Source organism: Arachis ipaensis, chromosome B6 (genome assembly GCF_059453495.1).
Source record: "Arachis ipaensis isolate K30076 ecotype BB chromosome B6, ASM5945349v1, whole genome shotgun sequence".
Lineage (NCBI taxonomy): Eukaryota > Viridiplantae > Streptophyta > Magnoliopsida > Fabales > Fabaceae > Arachis > Arachis ipaensis.
The window spans coordinates 89,550,788-89,577,922 of record NC_142441.1 but is presented as its reverse complement, the minus strand read 5'-3'; the positions used below and the strand labels follow the sequence as shown (position 1 = coordinate 89,577,922).

The following is a 27,135-nucleotide window of genomic DNA, read 5'->3' as shown; positions in this document are numbered from 1 at the left end:
TGGCCCGTTCGGTCTAATCTTGGTCCGTTTTCTATAAAATTGGTACCGAAATTCTCGTCTCAAACTCCTCTATCACATTTAGCTATAAGAATAACATTTTTGGCTTTCTAGAATAAATTCTCATTTATGAGTTAATTAGCTGTTAATTAACTGGGTCTTACACAAGAGGAGTCCAAGAACGTGAATTCACCCCACGCTCAGCCCAAACACTCACCAAGTGGGCCCAAAAGTATATTTTTCGCACCCTTTAGCTTAGTTTATCACATTTTTGTAATTTTTAATTAATAATAACATCTTTTAGGTCTAGTATTTGATTATATATAAGAAACTTACTTCCTCCTGAGGATCATGCCTTCCAGGAGGGGAGAAGCACCATCACATTCGAACCATACATTTTTCTGTAAGCTTTGGGCAACTAAACCTCCTAAGTTAGGGTTAGGAGCTCTACTAATTCTCATGGATTAATAATATTACTATTTCTATTTCAATATGTCTGATTCTATTCTCATGCGTTCTCGTTCTTCAATCTTAATGAATTGGGGGTGAATCGTGTCATGCATCCTTGTTCTACATGGGTTCCGTGCGAGTCCTGACCCGGATAGCATTGAACTAAAGCTAGAGAATGCATTGCGGATTCCAAGAGAGTGCCTGGCCAACTTTGGATATATGACATGAAATCCCGTTGACCGTGGGTTACTGAGGTCTTTGTGACACTAAGGCTAGAGTCAGAAAAGCAGCACTATTTGATCCGGAAGATCTGACCTTGTCTGTGATATTTTGAGTAGGATCGCGAAGGAGAGTTGATTGCTTGGAGCTTCATCTTCGGCTACAGTGAGAAGGCATGAGTCAACTTGATAAGAGGACATGAGTTACTCAGATATGGTGGACTACTGTGGTTTAGAAGAGATTAACTTGATGAGAGGACATGAGTTAGTCACTTATGGTTGCCACTGAATAAATCATTTGTTATTGAAGTAGACAGTAAGAAAAGTTAATCCAGAAAGAAAAATCATCTCTGAAGCCTTAATTGAATCCTTATCACTATTTTTGCATCAATCTGGTATTTCATTCTTTATTATTTTGTTTATGCTTTCAAACAAACAACCATCTTTTCTAATCGCCTGACTAAAATTTACAAGATAGCCATTGCTTGCTCAATCCGACAATCTCCATGGGATTCGACCCGCACTCACCTGAGGTATTACTTGGATGACCCGGTGCACTTGCCGGTTCAGTTGTGCGAAGTTCAATTTCGCGCACCAAGTTTTTGGTGCCGTTGCCGGGGATTGTTCGAATTTGACAAACTACCGGACTATCTTGTTGCTTAGATTAGGTACTTTTTATGGTTTATTTGCTCTTTTAGTTGTGTTTCTTGTTTTCTTTTTCAAAAGCTTTTCGAAACATTTTCTTTTCTTTAGTAACTTTTGTCTTTTGTTCGAGTCTTGTGTCAGTTTTTAAGTTTGGTGTCTCTTTTGTTTTCATTTCCTTTCTTTAATTTTTAAAATTGTGCCTATTTTTTCTTCTTGGTATTCAAATTGTTCTTGGTATTTTTCTCTGTTTGATTTCAAAATCTTTAAGTTTGGTGTCTTTTAGTGTTTTTCTCTTTAAATTTTTGAAATTAGTGTCCTTGACCTTCAAAATTTTAAGTTTGGTGTCTTTTTGTGTTTCTCCTTGGTAATTTTCGGATTTAATAGGTTTTGAATTTAAAACTTTTAAGTTTGGTGTCCAATTAGTTAGCTTTTGTATTTATCTTGTTATCTTTTCAAATCTTTATCTTATCTCTCCTTTCCTTGAATTTCAAAATCTTGTTATCTTATCTTAATTCAAATTCAATTTTCAAAATTCAAAAACTTAAAATTCAAATTCAAATTTCAAAATTCAAAACTTTAAATTCAAATTTCAAATTCAATTTTCAAAAGTTTAGTGTTTTGTTGGCTTCTCTCTATTTCAAAATTAAATTTCAAATTATATCTTACCTATCTTTCTTGATCTTTAAATCTTTATCATATCTTTTTCCTTAATTTTCAAAATTCTGTTATCTTATCTTATTTAATTTCAAATTTTAAATTCAAATTTTTAAAGTTTAGTATCTTGTTAGTTTTTCTTTCTTTCAAAATTGAATTTCAAATCTTTAAAAATCTTTTTAAATATTATCTTATCCTGTTTGAATTATTCTTTCAAAAATTAAAATTTCAAAATCTTTGTTTGACTTTTTAAATTTCAAAACTTTTTAAAATCAAGAGTAAAAGACAAATAGGTCCCTGACCTTTTAAAACGTAGACATTTTCGTCCCTCAAGATTGGAAAATACATTTCGATCCCCTACGTTTTAAAACGGCGGACAATTATATCCTTCCGTCCGTTTTGGGCAAAAAACGGCAACGGAACCAGCTGACATGGAGGGGCAGTGAATGACGTGGCCGTTACAGTTGCTGAGGTGGATTGAGACGAAATTTTAGTGGACAATTATACCCTTTCTTTCTTTTTCTCTCAGAAACATTTCATCAAACACCATGTCAGCTCCACTACCACTAACCCTTTTCCTCTTCTGCATTATCATCTTCTTCTTCCATTGCTGCATGTGCAATGACTCATCATCAACAACAACCCTTCAAACCCTTAAGCCCATCCTCCCAAACAAAAGCCTAGGCCCAGGCCCATCTCATCCATCAATAGCAACAATCCCTGCATTCCCTGAACAATCTGATGTCAAAGGTTGCCCCTTGACACTCTCAGATGAACTCTTTGACGGTATAAAGAATGCTTGTGGAGGCGGTGGTGGTGGTGGTTCTGACATGGAGCTCCACCGCACACGGTGCTGCCCTGTTCTTGCATCATGGTTATACTCTGCATATTCTTCCATTGCATTAACCTATAGCCATACCCACACATCATCATCATCATCATCATATGAGATACCATTGTTACCAGATGACTCAGAAACATGTGTGAATGACTTAGAGAATGCACTGAAAGTAAGAGGGATTCAGCTGAAAAGACCCAATGAGACATATGATGTTGTGTTCTGCTTCTGTGGGATAAGGCTTCACCCTCTGAGTTGCCCAGATGCATTTTCAGTTAATGAAAATGGTGAACTTGTTGGGATAAAACTGTGAGAATGTTAGAGAAGAATTGCATCAGTAGAACCAACAATGTCAATGGCTTCCCTGGTCTTGGTGGCTGCGCCAAGTGCTTGAACACACTCTATAGGATCAGTTTTCTATTAATCTTTTCCCAAAATAGATAAAAAAAAGAAATTTTTGTTTTGATTTGGGGTTGTTTGATTCATTATTTTGACTTAGAATTTGATGGATCTTTGTTGAATATGATGAATTTGAGTTCATTTTATTGATGTTGATCTTCTTCATGGTTTGGTGATTTGGTAAAGGTGTATTTGTTTTATCTTTCTGTTTGAGAGTTTGGTTTCTCTCTAAGTTATCTTGCAATGTCACCATCCTTCACGCGCTTTTGGAGTTTGTGCGCTTCACGGAAGTCATAAGAACCAATTGAAGCCAAAGTTCTTGAAAAAGGTTGCAAGGAGATGAGGGCTAGTGGCCTATTACTGAAGTTTCTTGAGGCAATTCTCAAAGCTGGAAACCGGATGAATGCCGAAACTTCTAGGGGAAATGCACAAGGTTTCAACCTAAGTGCTCTTAGGAAGCTTCCTAATGTGAAAAGCATTGATGGGAAGACTAGTTTGCTACACTTCATTGTAGAGCAGGTGGCTCAATCAGAAGGAAGAAGATAAGCTATGAATCAAAAGCATAACATTCCCAAAATCAACGGTGATATAAGCAACTCCAATGAAAACAATAATAGCCTTGTGCAACATGAGAGAGAGAAAGAGTATCTGATGTTTGGTTTACAAGTGTTATTGGGAGGTATAAAGGATGAGTTATCTGAAGTAAAAAAAGCAGCAATAATTGATCATTAGAATTTCATTAGGATGTTATAGATTCTTAATGCTCGTGTTAGCGAAATTCGAGAGATTGTAACCAAATGTTGTGGCGAGAACAATGAGAGAGGTGGATTTGTTAAGGAAATGAAAGGGTTTGTAGAGGAATGTGAGGAGGAGCTTAAAGTTGTGAAAGATGAACACCTTAGGATCATGGAGCTTGTGAAGAAAACCAATGAGTATTATTTAGGAGGTGGAGGAGGATCAAACCCCTTTGAACTGTTTCTTATTGTGAGAGATCTTGTACATGAAGAACCCCCTCACTCATCATGGACGATCGCACAAGCAGCGGCCATGACTTCCACCTTGCGTTTGGATGAAATAGGGCTCATCGGTAGAAACGGCGTCGTTTGGCACTTCAGGGACGAATTTGTCCACTAAAATTTCGTCCCAATCCACCTCAGCAACTGTAACGGCCACGTCATTCACTGCCCCTCCATGTCAACTGGCTCCGTTGCCGTTTTTTCCCAAAACGGACAGAAGGATATAATTGTCCGCCGTTTTAAAACGTGGGGGATCGAAATGTATTTTTCAATCTTGAGAGACGAAAATGTCCGCGTTTTAAAAGGTCAGGGACCTATTTGTCTTTTACTCTAAAATCAAAGCTTCTATCTTAAATTTTAAAATCTTATCTTATCTTGTTTGAGTCTTTCTTTCCAAATTTGAATTTTAAAATCTCTCTTTGAATTTCTTATTTTTAAATTTAAAAAATTTTCAAAATCAAATCTTTTTCAAATCTTATCTTTTTTTCTTGATTTTGAAATCTTGTTATCTTATCCTTAATTTTAAAATTAAAATTTTAAAAGTTGAGTATTTTGTTAGTTGTTTTTTTCAAATTTGAAATTCAAATCTTTAAATTTTCAGATCATATCTTATTTATTTTTTCCTTAATTCTATTTATTTTATTTAAATTCAATTTTAAATTTAAATTTTAAAAGTTTGGTGTTTCTCTGGTGTTTTCTCTTTCATTTTGAATTTCAAATTTCTTTTTCAAAACTGTCTTTAAAAATTTTCAACATTTCAAAAATTATTTTTTATTTATTTAATTTACTTTATTTCGAAATTTTAATTAAAAAAATTTAATTCTTGTTTCTTCTTGGGTATCTCACTAGGAGCTTTCTATACTCTGACATAGAGACTCCCATTTTTTATTGTCTCTTGTTTGTGCAGGAACACTGAAATCACTATGGATCTAATTAGGAATGCACAACCCAAAAGAACTTTGGGATCTTATACACACCCCACACCTGACTTCTATGGAAGCAGCATCAATATACCTCTTATTGGAGTAGCTCATTTTGAGCTCAACCCATAGCTAATCACTCTAGTGTAGCAAAACTGCCAGTTTCAGGGACTTCCACAAGAACCCATAAAATTCCTTGTTGAATTCCTGCAAATCTCTGACACAGTACAAACTAGCAGAGTAGACGAAGATGTCTACAGGCTGCTACTCTTTCCATTTGCTGTAAAAGGCCAAGCAAAGAGGTAGTTAGATAATCAACCAAAATCAACTTTGAAAACATGGAATAAGCTAGTGAACAAGATATTGAACCACTATTTCCCCCCAAATAAGCTAACCCAGCTAAGATTGGACATTCAATGCTTCAGACAGGAAGAGAATAAGTCTCTTCATGATGCTTGGGTGAGATATAAGCTGATGTTGAGAAGATGTCCCATTGAAATATTTTCAGAATGGATAAAGCTAGATATTTTCTATTACGGACTTACAAATATGACTAAGATATCCTTAGATTATTCTGTAGGTGATTCAATCCACATGAGAAAGATAATTGAAGAAGCTCATGAGCTCATTGAGACAGTTGCCAGCATTCAGCATCTGTACTCATCTAATGAGACTCCAATGAAGGGAGAGGTTAAGACAGTATCTACTGAATCAAACCCTTCTAAGCAAAGTGAGTCATTAACCCAGCAACTACACTGCCTCACACAACAATTGCTGAGTGTGCAAGAAGAAGTGCAGAAGACCCGTGTAACAACCCCAGTTTTCGAGAACGTAAATCTTTTCTGAAAGTACGGATTTCTCCGGAAGATCAGTAAGGGGAAAAACTTTGATATATCATCAAGTATCTCAATCCTCATTGTCATTATGTCATCTTTAAGTTAGAACCTTTTCCGAGACAAGCTCGATAACACGGTCAAGAAGAACCTCGTTTTTGAACCGTATCGGTTAGAAGTTTTGATTTGGTTTTTTGTAAATAGTCCCAGTTTGATGAACCGGACTCAATTTATGAGAGAAGAGAGATAATAGGATGATATTATCATTATAATTTTTAGAGATGTTTTTACGAGTGTTCTGATACACCTAGTTTTAGTAGTTGTATGGTGCACGAAATTGTGATGTCCAGGCTCGAACAGATCCTGGTAATGGCTCCAAAGCTTGGTGCTCTGATCTTAATTCATAATTGTCACAACTTCGATACAACTAACCAGCAAGTGCACTGGGTCGTCCAAGTAATACCTTACGTGAGTAAAGGTCGAATCCCACGGAGATTGTTGGTATGAAGCAAGCTATGGTCACCTTGTAAATCTCAGTCAGGCAGATATAAAGTGATAATGGAGTTTTCGAATTTAATATAATAAATAGAATAGGGATAGAGATACTTATGTAAATCATTGGTAGGAATTTCAGATAAGCGAATGGAGATGCTTTTCGTTCCTCTGAACCTCTGCTTTCCTGCTATCTTCATCCAATCAGTCTTACTCCTTTCCATGGCTGGCTTTATGTGATACATCACCACTGTCAATGGCTACTTTCGGTCATCTCTCGGGAAAATGATCCAATGCCCTGTCACGGCACGGCTAATCGTCTGGAGGCATCACCCTTGCCAATGGCTTCATCTTATCCTCTCAGTGAATAATATGCTCACGCACCCTGTCACAGCACGGCTATTCATCTGTCGGTTCTCGATCATGCTGGAATAGGATTTACTATCCTTTTGCGTCTGTCACTAACGCCCTGCAATCGCGAGTTCGGAGCTCGTCACAGTCATTCAATCATTGAATCCTACTTGGAATACCACAGACAAGGTTTAGACCTTCCGGATTCTCTTGAATGCCGCCATCATTCTAGCTTACGCCACGAAGATTCCGGTTAAGAGATCTAAGAGATATTCATTCTAGCTTATTTCATGTAGAACGGAAGTGTTTGTCAGGCACGTGTTCATAGGGGAGATGGTGATGAGCGTCACACAGAATCATCACCTTCATCACGTTCTTGGGTGCGAATGGATATCTTAGAAGCGAAATAAGATGAATTGAATAGAAAACAATAGTATTTGCATTAATCTTTGAGGAACAGGCATGGCCGAGATGGCCAGCCCCCTAAAACGTGATCAAAGGATCATAAGGTAATCCAAAGATGGTCAAAAAGACTAGTAAGAGGTCCTATTTATAATAAACTAGCTACTAGGGTTTACATGAGTAAGTAATTGATGCATAAATCCACTTCCTGGGCCCACTTGGTGTGTGTTTGGACTGAGCCTGAGTGTTGCACGTGCAGAGGCCATTTGTGGAGTTGAACGCCAGTTTCTGTGCCAGTTTGGGCGTTCAACTCTGGTTTTGGATCCTTTTCTGGCGCTGGACGCCAGATTTGGGCAGAAGGCTGGCGTTGAACGCCAGTTTACGTCGTCAATTCTTGGCCAAAGTATGGACTATTAAATATTGCTGGAAAGCCCTAGATGTCTACTTTCCAACGCAATTGGAAGCGCGCCATTTCGAGTTCTGTAGCTCCAGAAAATCCACTTTGAGTGCAGGGAGGTCAGAATCCAACAGCATCAGCAGTCCTTTTTCAACCTCTGAATCTGATTTCTGCTCAAGTCCCTCAATTTCAGCCAGAAAATACCTAAAATCACAGAAAAACACACAAACTCATAGTAAAGTCCAGAAATGTGAATTTAACATAAAAACTAATGAAAACATCCCTAAAAGTAACTAGATCCTACTAAAAATATACTAAAAACAATGCCAAAAAGCGTATAAATTATCCGCTCATCACAACACCAAACTTAAATTGTTGCTTGTCCCCAAGCAACTGAAAATCAAAATAGGATAAAAAGAAGAGAATATACTATAAATTCCAAACTATCAATGAAACATAGTTTCAATCATATGAGCGGGACTTATAGCTTTTTGCCTCTTGAATAGTTTTGGCATCTCACTTTATCCATTGAAGTTTATAATGATTGGCATCTATAGGAACTTCAGATTTCGAATAGTGTTATTGACTCTCCTAGTTCAGTATGATGATTCTTGAACACAGCTTCTTTATGAGTCTTGGCCGTGGCCCTAAGCACTTTGTTTTCCAGTATTACCACCGGATACATAAATGCCACAGACACATAATTGGGTGAACCTTTTCAGATTGTGACTCAGCTTTGCTAAAGTCCCCAATTAGAGGTGTCCAGGGTTCTTAAGCACACTCTTTGTTTTTGCTTTGGACCTTGACTTTAACCGCTCAGTCTCAAGTTTTCAATTGACACCTACACGCCACAAGCACATGGTTAGGGACAGCTTGGTTTAGCCGCTTAGACCAGGATTTTATTCCTTTAGGCCCTCCTATCCACTGATGCTCAAAGCCTTGGGATCCTTTTTATTTTCCCTTGCCTTTTGGTTTTAAGGGTTATTGGCTTTTTCTGCTTGCTTTTTCTTTTTCTTTCTATTTTTTTTTCTATTTTTTTCGCCCCCCCCCCTTTTTTTTTTTTTTTCTGCAAGCTTTGTTCTTTGCTGCTTTTTCTTGCTTCAAGAATCATTTTTATGATTTTTTAGATTATCAAATAACATGTCTCCTAGTCATCATTCTTTCAAGAGCCAACATATTTAACATTCTTAAACAACAACTTCAAAAGACATATGCACTGTTCAAGCATACATTCAGAAAACAAGAAGCATTGTCACCACATCAATATAATTAAGCTAAGTTCAAGGATAAATTCGAAACTCATGTACTTCTTGTTCTTTTGAATTAAAACATTTTTCATTTAAGAGAGGTGATGGATTCATAGGACATTTATAACTTTAAGACAAAGTTACTACTACTAATGATCATGTAATGAAGACACAAACACAGATAAGTACATAACATAGAAAACGAAAAACAGAAGAAGTAAGAGCAAGGAATGAATCCACCTTAGTGATGGTGGCGTTTCCTTCTTGAGGAACCAATGATGTCCTTGAGCTCTTCTATGTCTCTTCCTTGCCTTTGTTGCTCCTCCCTCATTGCTTTTTGATCTTCTCTTATTTCATGGAGCATGATGGAGTGCTCTTGATGTTCCACCCTTAGTTGTCCCATATTGGAACTCAATTCTTCTAGGGAGGTGTTGATTTGCTCCCAATAGTTTTGTGGAGGAAAGTGCATTTGAGGCATCTCCAGGATCTCATGGTGATGAGCTTCCTGCGCCTCTTGAGCTCCATGACTGGGCTCTCTTGCTTGCTCCATCTTTTTCTTAGTGATGGGCTTCTCTTCCTTAATAGGAATGTCTCCTTCTATGAAAGCTCCAGCTGAGTAACATAGATGGCAAATGAGGTGAGGGAGGGCTAACCTTGCCATAGTGGAGGATTTGTCAGCCACCTTGTAGAGTTCTTGAGGTATAATCTCATGAACTTCCACCTCTTCTCCAATCATGATGCTATGGATCATGATGGCCCGGTCTATAGTAACTTCAGACCGGTTGCTAGTGGGAATGATTGAGCATTGAATAAACTCCAACCATCCTCTAGCTATAGGCTTGAGGTCCAATCTTCTTAGTTGAACCGGCTTGCCTTTGGAGTCAATCTTCCATTGAGCTCCTTCTACACATATGTCCATAAGGACTTGGTCCAACCTTTGATCAAAGTTGACTCTCCTTGTGTAGGGGCGTGCGTTCTCTTCCATGTATGGCAAGTTGAACGCCAACCTCACATTCTCCGGACTAAAATCTAAGTATTTCCCCCAAACCATTGTAACATAGTTCTTTGGATCCGGGTTCTTACTTTGATCATGGTTCTTGGTGATCCATGCATTGGCATAGAACTCTTGAACCATTAGGATGCCGACTTGTTGGATGGGATTTGTTAGAACTTCCCAACCTCTTCTTTGAATTTCATGTCGGATCTCCGGATACTCATTTCTTTTGAGTTTAAAAGCGACCTCAGGGATCACCTTCTTCTTGGCCACAACATCATAGAAGTGGTCTTGATGGGCTTTGGAGATGAACCTTTCCATCTCCCATGACTCGGATGTGGAAGCTTTTATCTTCCCTTTCCCTTTTCTAGAGGATTCTCCGGTCTTAGGTGCCATCAATGGTAATGGAAAAACAAAAAGCTTATGCTTTTACCACACCAAACTTAGAATATTGCTCGCCCTCGAGCAATAAACAAAAGAATAGAAGAAGAAGAAGAAGAAATATGGAGAGGGAGAGGGAGATGTGGTTTCGGCTAAGGAGAGTGTAGAGGGGTGTGTTGTGTGAATTTGAGGAAGAATGGAGGTCTTTATATAGGGAAGGGAGGGGGGGAAGGTTTCGGCCATATGGGTGGGTTTGGGTGGGAAATTGGTTTTGAATTTTGAAGGTAGGTGGAGTTTATGAGGTAGGTTTATTGGGAAGAGTGGGTGGATGTGAGTGGTGAAGGTTTAGTGGGAAAGAGTGTTTATGGGGTTGTGTGAAAGAGAGTGGTGAGAAGAAGTGAGTAGAGGTAGGTGGGGATCCTGTGGGGTCCACAGATCCTGAGGTTTTCAAGGATTTACATCCCTGCACCCCTTAGGCATGTAAAAATGCCTTTGTATCCAACTCTGGGCGTTCAGCGCCAGGTTGGTGGCCATTTTGGGCGTTCAACGCCCATTTGTGTGCCATTTCTGGCGTTGAACGCCAGAACCATGCCTGTTCTGGCGTTCAGCGCCCAGAAGCTGCCCATTTTGGGCGTTCAGCGCCAGAACCATGCTCTGTTCTGGCGCTGAACGCCAGACAGATGCTCCTCCAGGGTGTGATTTTTCTTCTGCTGTTTTTGATTCCGTTTTCAATTTTTATATTTATTTTGTGACTCCACATGATCATGAACCTAAGAAAACATGAAAAACAATAAAAAATTAGATAAACATTGGGTTGCCTCCCAACAAGCGCTTCTTTAATGTCAATAGCTTGACAGTGGGCTCTCATGGAGCCTCACAGATGTGCAGAGCTTTGTTGAGACTCTCCAACACCAAACTTAGAGTTTGGATATGGGAGTTCAACACCAAGCTTAGAGTTTGGTTGTGGCCTCCCAACACTAAACTTAGAGTTTGACTGTGGGGGCTCTGGTTGACTCTGCTTTGAGAGAAGCTTTTTCTGCTTCCTCTCCATAGTTGTAGGGGGAGATCCTTGAGTTTTGAATACAAGGGAGTTCTCATTCCATTGAAGGACTATTTCACCTCTGTCAACATCAATCACAGCTCTTGCTGTGGCCAGGAAAGGTCTTCCTAGGATGATGGATTCATCCTCTTCCTTTCCAGTATCCAGGACTATGAAATCAGTAGGTATGTAAAGGCCCTCAACCTTTACTAATACATCTTCTACTTGTCCATAAGCCTGTCTTCTTGAGCTGTCTGCCATCTCTAGTGAGATTTTAGCAGCTTGCACCCCATAGATTCCCAGTTTCTCTATTACAGAGAGGGGCATGAGGTTTATTCCTGAACCAAGGTCACACAGAGCCTTAAAGATCATGGTGCCTATGGTACAGGGTATTATGAACTTTCCAGGATCCTGTCTCTTCTGAGGCAATGTCAGTTGATCCAGATCACTTAGTTCATTGATGAACAAGGGAGGTTCAACTTCCCAAGCATCAATGCCAAACAATTTGGCATTTAGCTTCATGATTGCACCAAGAAACTTGGCAGTTTGCTCTTCAGTGACATCCTCATTCTCTTCAGAAGAGGAATACTCATCAGAGCTCATGAAGGGCATAAGGAGGTTCAATGGAATCTCTATGGTCTCTAGATGAGTCTCAGATTCCTTTGGTTCCTCAGAGGGAAGCTCCTTATTGATCACTGGACGTCCCAGGAGATCTTCCTCCTTGGGATTCACGTCCTCTCCTCTCCTCTCAGGTTCGGCCATGGCTCTTATGTCAATGGCCTTGCACTCTCCTTTTGGGTTCTCTTCTGTATTGCTTGGGAGAGTACTAGGAGGGATTTCAGTGATCCTTTTACTCAACTGGCCCACTTGTGCTTCCAAATTTCTAATGGAAGACCTTGTTTCATTCATGAAACTTACAGTGGCCTTAGATAGATCAGAGACTAGATTTGCTAAATTAGAAGCATTTTGTTCAGAGTTCTCTGTCTGTTGCTGAGTTGATGATGGAAAAGGCTTGCTATTGCTAAACCTGTTTCTTCTACCATTATTAAAGCCTTGTTGGGGCTTTTGATCCTTCCATGAGAAATTTGGATGATTTCTCCATGTTGAGTTATAGGTGTTTCCATAAGGTTCACCTAAGTAATTCACCTCTGCTATTGCAGGGTTCTCAGGATCATAGGCTTCTTCTTCAGAAGATGCCTCTTGAGTACTGTTGGATGAGCTTGCATTCCATGCAGACTCTGAGAGATCATATTGACCTGCTGAGTCAATATTTTATTCTGAGCCAATATGGCATTCAGAGTATCAACTTCAAGAACTCCCTTCTTCATAGGCGTCCCATTATTCACAGGATTCCTTTCAGAAGTGTACATGAACTGGTTATTAGCAACCATGTCAATGAGTTCTTGAGCTTCTGCAGGCGTTTTCTTTAAGTGAATGGATCCACTTGCAGAAGTGTCCAGTGACATCTTTGATAGCTCAGATAAACCATCATAGAATATATCCAGGATGGTCCATTCTGAAAGCATGTCAGAAGGACACTTTTTGGTCAACTGTTAGTATCTTTCCCAAGCTTCATAGAGGGATTCACCTTCTTTCTGTCTGAAGGTTTGAACATCAGCTCTAAGCTTGCTCAGCTTTTGAGGAGGAAAGTACTTGGCTAAGAAAGCCGTGACCAACTTATCCCAAGAGTTCAGGCTGTCTTTGGGTTGAGAATCCAACCATAATCTAGCTCTGTCTCTTACAGCAAAAGGGAAAAGCATGAGCCTGTAGACTTCAGGATCTACTCCATTAGTCTTAATAGTATCACATATCTGCAAGAATTCAGTTAAGAACTGAAAAGGATCTTCAGATGGAAGTCCATGAAACTTGCAGTTCTGCTGCATCAGAGAAACTAATTGAGGTTTCAGCTCAAAGTTGTTTGCTCCAATGGCAGGAATGGAGATGCTTCTTCCATGTAAATTGGAATTAGGTGCAGTAAAGTCACCAAGCATCTTCCTTACATTATTATTATTTTCGGCTGCCATCTCCTTTTCCTGTTCGAAAATTTCTGAAAGGTTATCTCTGGATTGTTGTATTTTAGCTTCTCTAAATTTTCTCTTCAGAGTCCTTTCAGGTTCTGGATCTGCTTCCACAAGAATGTTCTTATCCTTGCTCCTGCTCATATGACAAAGAAGAAGGCACAGAAAAATAATGATAATAATAGAGATCCTTTATACCACAGTATAGGGATCCCTTTGTGAGTGGAAGAAAAGAGGGAGAGACAAAGAATGTGATGTAAAGGAAGAAACACAACGGTACCGATGGAAGAGATGTGAGATGAGATGTTAGGATATGAATGAATAAATAGAATAGGATGGGGGAGGGATAATTTTCGAAAATTATTTTGAAAAAGAGTTAGTGATTTTTGAAAAATGGTTTTTGAAAATTATTTAGTATTTTTTTTTTCGAAATTTTTTTTTTGAAATCAAAAATAAAAATAATTAGTTAATTAAAAAGAAATTTTTGAAAAAGGGGGAGATATTTTCGAAATTTAGAAAGGGAGAATTAGTTAGGTGGTTTTGAAAAAGTTAAGAAACAAACAAAAAGTTAGTTAGTTAGTTGAAATAAATTTTGAAAACCAATTTTGAAAAGATAAGTAGTTAGGAGGTTAGGAAAGATATTTTGAAAAGATATTTTTGAAAAAGATAAGATAAGAAGATATTTTTGATAAGATATGATAGAAATTAGTTTTGAAAAAGATTTGATTTTTAAAATATCAATTAATGACTTGATTCATAAGAAATCACAAGATATGATTCTAGAACTTAAAGTTTGAATCTTTCTTAACAAGCAAGTAACAAACTTCAAATTTTTGAATCAAAACATTAATTAACTATGTTATTTTCGAAAATTTGATGGAAAAATAAGAAAAAGATTTTTGAAAAATATTTTTGGAATTTTCGAAAATAACTAAGAATTTTGAAAAAGATTTGATTTTTGAAAAAGATTTTGAAAAAGATAAGATTTTCAAATTGAAAATTTGATTTGACTCATTGGCAACAACTTGATTTTTTTTAAAAAAATTTTTGAAAAAGTCAATTCAAATTTTCGAATTTGATGAGAGAAACATGGAAAGATATTTTTTTGATTTTTGAATTTTTATGATGAGAGAGAAAAACACAAAAAAGATGCAATGCATGAAATTTTTAGATCAAAACAATGAATGCATGCATGAATGATATGAGTGTCAAGATGAACACCAAGAACACTATGAATGTCAAGATGAACATCATAGACATAATTTTGAAAAATTTTTAATGCAAAGAAAACATGCAAGACACCAAACTTAGAATTCTTTAATGCTTACGCACTAAGAATTCAAGAATGCATATGATAAACATGAAAAGACACAAAACAAAAAATCATCAAGATCATACAAGAAGACTTACCAAGAACAACTTGAAGATCATGAAGAACACTATGAATGCATGAACTTTCGAAAAAAATGCAAGATGCATATGCAATTGACACCAAACTTATAATGTGACTCAAGACTCAAACAAGAAACACAAAAATATTTTTGATTTTTATGATTTTTCTAATTTTTTTTTATATTTTTCGAAAATAATAGGAAAAAGAAAAAATAAGGATTCCAAAATTTTTAATATGAATTCCAGGAATCTTGCCATGTTAGTCTAAAGCTTCAGTCCAGGAATTAGACATGGCTCACTAGCCAGCCAAGCTTTCAATGAAAGCTCCAGTCCAAAACACTAGACATGGCCAATGGCCAGCCAAGCTTTAGTCTTTAACACGAGAGTATATTGTTCTTTGATAACAAATTGCAAGCCTCAGTCCAAAAGAATTTAGACATGGCTTTACAGCTAGCCAGGCTTCTCATGCTTCATGAAACACTAGAATTCATTCTTAAAAATTTTGAATAAATTTTTGAAAACATTTTTAATTTTTTCGAAAACAGATGAGAAAAGTTTTGAAATATTTTTGAAAAATTTTTAAAAAGAAAACGAAAAGAAAGTTACCCAATCTGAGCAACAAGATGAACCGTCAGTTGTCCAAACTCGAACAATCCCCGGCAACGGCGCCAAAAACGTGGTGCTGTTGCCGGATCAAAAGGGAATCTGGCACTGATGTTACCGGACCAAAAGCTTGCCGAGAACTCAAACAATCCCCGGCAACGGCGCCAAAAACTTGGTGCACGAAATTGTGATGTCCAGGCTCGAACAAATCCTGGTAATGGCTCCAAAGCTTGGTGCTCTGATCTTAATTCATAATTGTCACAACTTCGATACAACTAACCAGCAAGTGCACTGGGTCGTCCAAGTAATACCTTACGTGAGTAAGGGTCGAATCCCACGGAGATTGTTGGTATGAAGCAAGCTATGGTCACCTTGTAAATCTCAGTCAGGCAGATATAAAGTGATAATGGAGTTTTCGAATTTAATATAATAAATAAAATAGGGATAGAGATACTTATGTAAATCATTGGTAGGAATTTCAGATAAGCGAATGGAGATGCTTTTCGTTCCTCTGAACCTCTGCTTTCCTGCTATCTTCATCCAATCAGTCTTACTCCTTTCCATGGCTGGCTTTATGTGATATATCACCACTGTCAATGGCTACTTTCGGTCATCTCTCGGGAAAATGATCCAATGCCCTGTCACGGCACGGCTAATCGTCTGGAGGCATCACCCTTGCCAATGGCTTCATCTTATCCTCTCAGTGAATAATATGCTCACGCACCCTGTCACGGCACGGCTATTCATCTGTCGGTTCTCGATCATGCTGGAATAGGATTTACTATCCTTTTGCGTCTGTCACTAACGCCCTGCAATCGCGAGTTCGGAGCTCGTCACAGTCATTCAATCATTGAATCCTACTTGGAATACCACAGACAAGGTTTAGACCTTCCGGATTCTCTTGAATGCCTCCATCATTCTAGCTTACGCCACGAAGATTCCGGTTAAGAGATCTAAGAGATACTCATTCTAGCTTATTTCATGTAGAACGGAAGTGTTTGTCAGGCACGTGTTCATAGGGGAGATGGTGATGAGCGTCACACATAATCATCACCTTCATCACGTTCTTGGGTGCGAATGGATATCTTAGAAGCGAAATAAGATGAATTGAATAGAAAACAGTAGTATTTGCATTAATCTTTGAGGAACAGCAGAGCTCCACACCTTAATCTATGGAGTGTAGAAACTCTACCGTTAAAAATACATAAGTGAAGGTCCAGGCATGGCCGAGATGGCCAGCCCCCTAAAACGTGATCAAAGGATCATAAGGTAATCCAAAGATGGTCAAAAAGACTAGTAAGAGGTCCTATTTATAATAAACTAGCTACTAGGGTTTACATGAGTAAGTAATTGATGCATAAATCCACTTCCTGGGCCCACTTGGTGTGTGTTTGGGCTGAGCCTGAGTGTTGCACGTGCAGAGGCCATTTGTGGAGTTGAACGCCAGTTTCTGTGCAAGTTTGGGCGTTCAACTCTGGTTTTGGATCCTTTTCTGGCGCTGGACGCCAGATTTGGGCAGAAGGCTGGCGTTGAACGCCGGTTTACGTCATCAATTCTTGGCCAAAGTATGGACTATTATATATTGCTGGAAAGCCCTGGATGTCTACTTTCCAACGCAATTGGAAGCGAGCCATTTTGAGTTCTGTAGCTCCAGAAAATCCACTTTGAGTGCAGGGAGGTCAGAATCCAACAGCATCAGCAGTCCTTTTTCAACCTCTGAATCTGATTTCTGCTCAAGTCCCTCAATTTCAGCCAGAAAATACCTGAAATCACAGAAAAACACACAAACTCATAGTAAAGTCCAGAAATGTGAATTTAACATAAAAACTAATGAAAACATCCCTAAAAGTAACTAGATCCTACTAAAAATATACTAAAAACAATGCCAAAAGGCGTATAAATTATCCGCTCATCATTGTACACCAGAGATATTTTAATATTATTTTAATTCACCTCCAAGCCAACCAATCACAACTCACCTTACACCCCCAAGACCTCAAAGGCTGTCTCATTTCATCATTTTGGCCGAAAATAACAAGAGAGAAAAGAGAGAAACTTTCTTGAACACTTAATCTTCAAAGCTTGATTTCTTCTGAACTAAAACTCAAATCAAAACTCCGATTTCACCAAAATGATCCTCTCTTCTTCCTCTACATAACCATGTAACTTATCAAGGATGGAAATAAGGTGAGATGGCTGTCTCCTTCCCATTTCAATTCGGTTTTCAAGGAAAACCATGCAAAATATGTGTTTTCTTGATGTTCTTCCTTAGGAATCATGCTTAACTTGACTTGAGGGCCAAGAAACGTGAATTTCTAGCAAGTCTAAGGTGATATATCTCTTCCTAATATACTGAGTGAGATTTGGTCAGTTGAGAGTTTTTGGATTTAAAGTTTTTCTTGATGTGATTTAGGAGGAAAAAGTGCTTAAGGACCACCTGAAAGTTTAACCGAATTAGGAGTAGCAAAACCAGGTAGGGTGTCACAAAATTAATCTTGATTATTTGTGTTTGAGTTGTGTGAATGTTGTATAAATTGACTGTGCTAAAAATTGGTTGCTTATATGATTGATTCTTGGTGAAAATTTGGTGAAATTTTGATGAAATTTGATGAAATTCAAGCTTTAAAGTTCATGTTCTTGGGCAGCTGGAAAAACGAAACCCTAAGCTTAAATTGAGGTTCAATTTGTGTTGAAATCATGTAGAAAATATGGGGTTTTAGTGGCTGCTAATTTATTATGAATTTTGGTAAAAATCGGTTGCTGAAAAGACTGAAAAACGGGTAAAAACAGAGAAAGAATCTGAAGAATTTATGAAGAACATGAAGAACACTTTGAATGTGATGAAGAACAATGAAGAACACCTTTTTGATTCATAAAAGGGCAAGGAAGTAATTAATTTGGTGTTTGGGGGGTTATTTGGTAATTTCTGAAAGTTAGGGTGGTAAAAGTAGAAATATTAAAAGTTACGGGTGGTAAAAAGTGAATTTTAAAGGTTAAAAGTGAAAGTAAGTTAATTTTCGAAAATTTAATGATAAAATAATAAAAAAATAATAAAATATTAAATAATAATATTTAATTAAAAATAATATTTTAATAAAAATAATAAAATAATACGGAAAAGGCAGTTTTCTGTAAAAGCTTTAGAAAGACAACTTTAAGCGCAGAATTTCATAATTACCTTCATAAAACACTTAGGGAGTGGTAAAAACATATTAGTGAGGCAAAGATAAATAAAAGATAAAAAGTTGAAGAAAAGATAAAAATCGAAGAAAAAATCTGTAAAGTTTTAATGACAGAAAAACAGACAGAGACTAGTGAACGAACTAGGGCAACATAGTTAGTCCTGGAATTGCGAATAGGGTTAGGTATTATATGAAAAGTTAAACTGTTTCAGTATAGACTTAATGAACCTATACTTGGGACAGACTAACTATTCATACCGAAATTTACATAAGCTTTAAATACATACGTTAAACAGAGAAATCAGAGCAGAGTAAAGAAACACAGAGAACAGAGTAACTAGAGCAGAATAAAGGGATACAGAGAAAAGAGTAATCAGAGCAAAGTAAAAAGACAAAAAGAAAAGAGTAATGTGATAAAGAGAAATGGTTTGAATTAAGATGTTGTAAAAGTGAAAGATATAAAGTTTGTACAGTATGATTGAACAGAGAAAGAAAGAGGTACTGCATAAGAATGTGAAAATAATGATGAATAATGAGAATGATTATGTGATGATTTGTTGCTTGAGGCAACCCAAGAGATATTTATTTGTTGCTTGAGGTAACCCAAGAGATGTGTTTATTCATTTGTTGCGTTAAGGCAACTCCATATATACTTGTATGATCATCTGCTGCAGTGAGGCAGTCAGATAGATAATGGTGTGATCACTGAGAACGCTTTCCTACGGTACAGATCCATATTTTATTTCTGTAAGGCAGAGGGGTTATTTCCTGCTACAGAAGTACCGTGACCACCTGTTCCATTTCTGTAGTGGCAGAGGGGTTATTTCCTGTATACAGAAGGTGTGTCGGCGTACATCCCTGCAGTGGCAGATGTGTTATTTCCTGCGTGCAGTGGACCCTGTGGTGGCAGAGGGGTTATTTCCTGTACACAGGGGTATAGCCAATAGGAAAGCCTTATCCAGACAGAGGTTGCTGGATAACGTCGGGAGCGGGTTAGTAACCGACAGATGAGCTCATTACCTGCACTAGGGCTAGACATGCATCATACTTGGTTGCGCATTTCCTTTGTTATGTTTGTGGTATGAATGTATGCTTTCCTTGTTTGTATTCCATTCTCTGCGCTTGTGATATTTTCTTGTATTCTTCTATTTGTGTTCTGCTATCTGTTTTCTCTATCTTCTTTACTTATCTGTGTTTTCTAATTACTGCTTCCTTGTATTCTGCTCACAGTCTGCTAAACAACATAGAATTAATGAACGTAACTAATAACCCTGAAGGCCGCACGTGATTCCTTTAGTCAAACACGTGCCTGGCGATTTTGGAGGGTTTCCAACCCCATTTGGAGCTGAGTTTTCGGCGGAAAAAGGCTAAAAAGACCAAGGAATGAAGGGGAATGAGAGGAGATTCATACACACACATTAGGCTAGGTTCTAGTTTTAGTTTTAGAGAGAGAAGCTCTCTGTTCTCTCTAGGATTAGGATTAGGGTTAGGTTTAGTTCTTAGATCTAGGTTTTAATTCATGCCCTCTTTTACTTCTTCTTCTTAATTCTTTATTGTTACATTCATCATTCTTTTATTGTTTGTTATAATTTCCTCTACTTTGTTTGTAGATCTACTTTTGTTTATTCTATTTTCTTTCAATTCAAGTTGAAGTATTTCATAATAATTGTGTTTCTTTTGATTGTTGCTATTGATTTCTTACAATAATTGTTGTTAGATTTTATTGTTTTATCCATTTAATATGCTTTCATTTTATGCCTTCCAAGTATTCGATGAAATTCTTGGTTGGGTTTTAGTATAGAAATTTATCCTCTTGGCTTAGGTGGAGTAATTAGTAACGCTTGAGTTATCTAATTCCTTTGTTGATTGATAATTAGAAGTTGCTAATTAGTTTGGATACCACTAAAGCTAGTCTTTCCCTTGGGAGTTGGCTAGGACTTGTGGAATCTAGTTAATTCATCCACTTGACTTTCTTCCAAGGTTAGAGGTTAACTAAGTGGTAGCAATGGACAATTTGTGATCACAATTGAGGAGGATAACTAGGATAGGACTTCTAGTTATCATACCTTGCCAAGAGCTTTGTTAGTTGTTAGTTTATTTTCCTTGTCATTTACGTTTCTTGTCTAGAACCTCAAAACCCCAAAATACAACTCATAACCAATAACAAGACACTTTATTGTAATTCCTAGGGAGAACGACCCGAGGTTTAAATACTTCTGTTTATAGATTTTAGGGGTTTGTACTTGTGACAAACAAACTTTTGTATGAAAGCATTATTTGTTGGTTTAGAAACTATACTTGCAACGGGATTTCATTTGTGAAATTCTAAACCATCAAAAGTCCTCTTATCAGTCACGCGTACGCGTCGCTGACAGATTTCCTTTCCACGCACACGCGTAGCTCACGTACACACGTCACTGGCAAATTTCCTTCCCACATGCACGCATGGGCCACATACATGCGTCGCTCGCAGATTACCAAAATCCCATTTCTTCATGAATTCTCCATTTTTGCATGCTTTTTCTTCATTTCTTCAACCCAATATTTGCCTTTTAAACCTGAAATCACTTAACAAACATATCAAGGCATCGAATGGAATTAAAGTGAATTAAAATTAGACATTTTAAGGCCTAAAAAGCATGTTTTCACTCTTAAGCACAAATTAGGAGAAATTCACAAAGCCATGCTATTTCATTGAATAAATGTGAGATAAGCTGATAAAATCCCCTGAATTTTACACAAGATAAACCACAAAATTGGATTTATCAACCTCCCCACACTTAAGCTAAGCATGTCCTCATGCTAAACCAAGGAAGGCAAGAAATGGGGTATGAACATTTAAGAAAATTTGACATAAACTACCTTAAATTCTTGAGAGAAGGGGGAGCTTCTCTCTCTAAAATTCTAACCTAAAAGATGATGAAAACTAAACTATGACTACCCCGCCATTCCTTTACAGTTCTTGGGTTCAAAAGCATTAGAAATGAGTTGAATTTGGACATCCTTCAGCTCAGAAATCACCCCCAGCGTGTTGCCTTTAATGAGGTCACGTGTTGCTTGTCAAGCGTATGCTTGGGTCACGCGTACGCATCGCTGACAGATTTCCTTCCCACGCACGGCGTGGCTCACGTACACACGTCACTGGCAGATTTCCTTCCCACGTGCAAGTTTGGGCCACATACATGCATCGCTGGCAGATTACCAAAATCCCATTTCTTCATGAATTCTCCATTTTTGCATGCTTTTTCTTCATTTCTTCAACCCAATCTTCGCCTTTTAAACCTGAAATCACTTAACAAACATATCAAGGCATCGAATGGAATTAAAGTGAATTAAAATTAGCCATTTTAAGGCCTAAAAACCATGTTTTCACTCTTAAGCACAAATTAGGAGAAATTCACAAAGCCATGCTATTTCATTGAATAAATATGAGATATGTTGATAAAATCTCCTGAATTTAACACAAGATAAACCACAAAATTGGGTTTATCAAATCTCCCCACACTTAAGCTAAGCATGTCCTCATGCTAAACCAAGGAAGGCAAGAAATGGGGTATGAACATTTATTCAATGCAATTAAACGATGTGCACCTATCTACATGTATGCACCTAAATGCAAAATAGTGCTACCAACTTGGTTAAAATTAAATCAATCTCCAAGAGCACATATGAACATGTAGGGCTAACGTAGTATGATGATTCATGAATCCCACCAATTTAAATATCAAAATGAAGTATAAACAAACTTGCAAGAAGAACGCTCATAAAAGCCGGGAATAAGGAATTGAGCATCGAACCCTCACCGGAAGTGTATCCGCTCTAGTCGCTCAAGTGTATAGGGTTGATTCACTCAATTCTCCTTTAATCATGATTTTCAAGATTTGTTTTTCATCTAACAATCAACAATTATTCAATGCATGCATACATTTATCATGAGGACTTATTCATAGGTTGTAATGGGGCTAGGGTAAAGGTAAGGATGCATATGGTTAAGTGAGTTTGAAATTTGCATCTTTGATTAACCTAAGCTCTCACCAAACACATATAACAACCTATACAATTCTAATACACCACCTAGCTACCCATGATTCTAACTTTTTTTCACATACTCATGTATTCTCTTCAATTCACATTCAATATGCTTTGTTATTATTACTTTGCTTTGGGGCATTTTTGTCCCCTTTTTATTGCTTTTCTTTTTTTCTTTTTCTTTTCTTTTGTATATTTTTTCTTTTTATTTTTTTCATTTTTTTCAATAAAGTATATACAAATGTATCAATGTATATGATTTTACATATTTAATGCATGAGTATGTACCGAATTCCCAAGATCTTCAACAAAATACAAAAACACACTTTTATCTCACCCAATGTTCCTAATTTTCCCAAACTTGAATGATAAACACTCTCACTAGTCTAAGCTAATCAAAGATCCAAATTAAGGACATTTATTATTTTTTACTTAGGGGTAGTGATGTGCTAAAATTAAGAACAAGAGGGGTTTAGCATAGGCTCAAAATTGGCTAACAAAGGTGGATAAAAGGGTAAGGCTATTTGGGTAAGTGAGCTATTTGAAATGAGGGCCTCAATCATATAAATGTATGTATACATAGAATAATGGACATAGAAAATCAAACAAATCAAAGATTACAATCATAGAAGGAGAATAATGCACACAATTGGGCTCAAAACTCACATGCTTATATGTTCTTAGCTCAAAAATCATGTTCCAAAATTAATTCCTTCAAGCAAGTTCAACACAAAAAAAAATTTATTCAAATTGGTAGAGTTCCCTAAAACAGTTTTCTTGGAAAGGAAATCATCACTTTAACCAAGTAGTCCTAACATAAAAATGGGTAGAATATGTACAAATTCTAACTATCATGCAATTTATCATGCAATGCAATGACTAACTAACAAAGATGATTAAAAATTGGTGTTGGAAAAGGAAGTAGTTACCCACGGAGGTCGGTCCTCAACCTCCACACACTTAAAGATTGCACCATCCTCGGTGCATGCAAAGAAGAGTAAGGTAGATGGGTTGCTACAACTGATGAGCTCCTTCAAAAGGTTGTGCGGAGGGACTTGCTTGTTACCCTATTTAAAAGCTTTTCCATTCCCCTCTTGGTGGCCAGCCTAAAAGGAGAGAAAAAGAAAGAAGATTATGCCCAAAAATAAAGATATCAAAGCAAATAGAACATAGGCGGGGGCTAATGCCAAATAAGAGTAGGGTTCTCAACTACATGGTAGCTACAACATGTAAGTGAGAGAGCAATATAAGCAAAGGCCATATCAACTAACACTTTATGTAAGAGTAAAATCATAGCACAAGCAAATGGCATAAAGAGAACACTCAGAAGCATCAAGTTCGAATAGGAAAGAGTGGGTCGTGAAAGATAATATGAGTTCATATCAATGCACAAAGGATGCAAGAGTCATCAAAGATTAAGCATTGACCTAAAAATTTTATCACCCAATCAATATCAAACAAGTTAAGAAGCACCAAAATGATCCAAGAAATTCTCAATAGTTGCGTAGAAAAATTCAACACCAATATTAAAATAACAAACTTACAAAAGAAAATAAGAACAAACTACACAAACAATGTTACAATGCAATGAATGAAAGCATGCAAATGTAATAAACAAAAGAAAATAAAAGATGAGACAAATAAGAAGTGAAAATTTAAAAAGAGGGAGAGGTGATGATAAGTCATCTTATGCTAGTTTCACTGGCATTTTTACTTGCTTTTATTTGGTTTTATGCACTTTCTTTCACAATAAGTAAGTAGTTGGAGTGAAATTTCATGATTATGTTGATTCAACCAAACATCATTTATTTTATACAAAATCATGAGATTTATGCAAGAATTAAATGATTATTATGATTGATGCAAATTCTTGTGATTTTGGTGAGACTTTGATTGCTTGTTTGGTTGATTTTAGGTGAGAAAAAGAAGAAAAGGAGAAGCACTGCAGTATAACGCTACGTTCAAATAATGAACGCCATGCTCACTTGCGACGCACACGTGTATGGGACGCTTACGCGTAAGGAGGCAATTTTCGAAGATCCACGCGTACGCATGCATGACGCATACGCGTGGGTGTGTTTGGGGCTCGTTTTCAAAGAGAGCGCTACGTTAACTCACTCAGCATTTTCGGGCAAGATTCAAAGTTGGAGGCAAAATTCTTCAATCGACGTGCACGTGTGCATGACGCGCACGCATCGATGGTCATCAAAGACAAAGCATGCGCACGCGTGACTGGCGCTGAAGCATGGAATGAAAATTTTGCTACCCGCGTGCACGCGCAGAGGACGTGCACGCATGGGCAGCCCTCACTAAGTCAACTTTGTGCTCACTAAGTTAACGCTATCAATGACGCATATGCGTACATGACGCGTACGCGTCGATGAGCAAAATTGCAAAAAGGACGCGCACGCGTCAGCAACGTGCACGCGTGGATGAATGAACGCTGTGCTCACTTAGAGAATGTAACATTTCCCTGGGAGCAACAACCAAGTTCCATTCTGATCCACTTCTTCACAGGCCAAAAAGCCCACTCCAAGTACTCAGAGCCAGAATTGGAGAGTGTATAAATAGATAGGAATTTGACTTAATTAAGGAGCTCTCTTTTAGTTTTCATTTTAAAATTTTAGAATTGGAGATCGGATCTGTTTTTTCCTTTCCATTTTGTTTTCTTTTCTTCTGCAACTTCTCTTTTCTGTTCTGGATTTTGACTTCGGATTGAAGAATTCATTTGAATTCCTTCATCTTGAGGTTTTCTTTCACTTTTTCCTTAGATAGTTTTCTGAATTGAGGATCTGATCATAGTTTACTTTCTTGTTTTTCTTTCTTGTGCAAATTTCTTTTCTATTTTGTTAAGAGAGTAATTGAGATCTAAATCTTCTTTCTGTTTCATTGCACTTGTCAATTTCCATTTTAGGATTTCTTCTGCTTCAATTCTTCTGAAATTTTACTTATCTGTCTCGGTATTGAATTGAGTTATTTTCTGAATTTCTTTATCTGAGAGCTCTTCAATTTAATGCACTTTACATGTTTCAGATCTATTTTGATTCCCATTACTCAATTCTTTTTATTCTTCATGCAATTTAAGTTTCCTGGAAATTTAGATTCAGCAATTTAAATTACTTACACTTTAAGTTTCAGCTATTTACCTTTCTTGCAATTTAAGTTTCAGCTCTTTTAAATTTCTTGCACTTTAAGTTTCTGCAATTTACTTCTTTCTGCAATTTACCCCTTCCGCAGTTTAAGATTCTGCCTAATTTACTTTCTGTATTTTACCTTCTTGCAATTTCTCTTCTGTTAATCAAATTTCAACCCAAATCATCAACTATTCGCTTAACTAAATTCATCACCATACTAAAGTTGCTCAATCCATCAATCCCTGTGGGATCGACCTCACTCTTGTGAGTTATTACTACTTGATGCGACTCGGTACACTTGCCGGTGAGTTTGTGTTGAATCATTTTTCCCTCATCAAGTTTTTGGTGCCATTGCCACTGATTGATTTAGATTGACAATGATTAAGTAGGGTGATAATCTAGATTAAGCAATTTTCTTTTGTTTTCTTTTAAGCATATTAACTGTTTGACACGTCGTGTCACCTAACCCTCTAACTACATTCTAGTATTAGAATGTCCAGTTTCCATTTGGGTTGTTTGTGATTGTGCAAGTCATGGAGGATGAGGAAGAAGTAACCAACAATGCTCAACCTGCAAGGAGGGTGTTGGCCTCTTATACCATTCCTAATCCAAGGAACTGTGGGAGCAGCATACTCACCCCTAATGTTCATCCAAACAACTTTGAGTTGAAGCCCCAACTTATTACTCTAGTGCAAAACAATTGTTCCTATGGAGGTGGTCCACTCGAAGATCCAAACCAACACTTATCTGTATTCTTCAAGATTTGTGGAATAGTTAAAACAGATAGTGTACATCCGGATATATACAAGCTACTGTTGTTTCCATTCTCCTTGAAGGATAAAGCATCTCAATGGCTAGAGACATTCCCCAAGGAGAGCATCAACAACTGGGAAGATCTAGTGAGCAAATTTCTAGCCATGTTTTATCCACCCCAAAGAATCATTAGACTGAAGATAGAGGTACAAACATTCACTCAAATAGATGGAGAGTCACTATATAATGCCTGGGAGAGATATAAGACCTTAATCAGGAAGTGCCCACCAGAGATGTTCAGCGAATGGGACAGACTCCAAAACTTCTATGAAGGATTGACACTAAGAGCACTGCAGTATAACACTACGTTCAAATAATGAACGCCATGCTCACTTGCGACGCGCACGCGTACGGAACGCTTACACGTCAGGATGCAATTTTCAAAGATCCACGCGTACGCGTGCATGACGCGTACGCGTGGGTATTTCTGGCGCTCGTTTTCTAAGAGAGCGCTACGTTAACTCACTCAACATTTTCGGGCAAGATTTAAAGTTGGAGGCAAAATTCTTCAATCAACGCGCATGCGTGCATGACGCGCACGCGTCGATGGTGCATCTGAGATAAAGCATGCACACGCGTGACTGGCGCTGAAGCATAGAATGAAAATTTTGCTACCCGCGCGCACGCGTAGAGGACGCGCACGCGTGGGCAGTGCTCACTAAGTCAACGTAGCGATCACTAAGTTAACGCT

General features: G+C 37.5%; 1 non-coding gene and 1 pseudogene across 1 annotated transcript; both read left to right on the top strand.

The window, feature by feature from the left end:
* Nucleotides 1-2,492: 2,492 nt before the first annotated feature.
* LOC107646953 (uncharacterized) lies at nt 2,493-4,335 on the top strand (annotated as a pseudogene).
* Nucleotides 4,336-12,793: 8,458 nt separating this feature from the next.
* Nucleotides 12,794-12,901, top strand: LOC148561705 (small nucleolar RNA R71). Its single transcript, XR_015887952.1, has one exon. It is a non-coding gene; the product is annotated as a small nucleolar RNA R71 (small nucleolar RNA).
* The last annotated feature ends 14,234 nt before the right edge of the window (nt 12,902-27,135 follow it).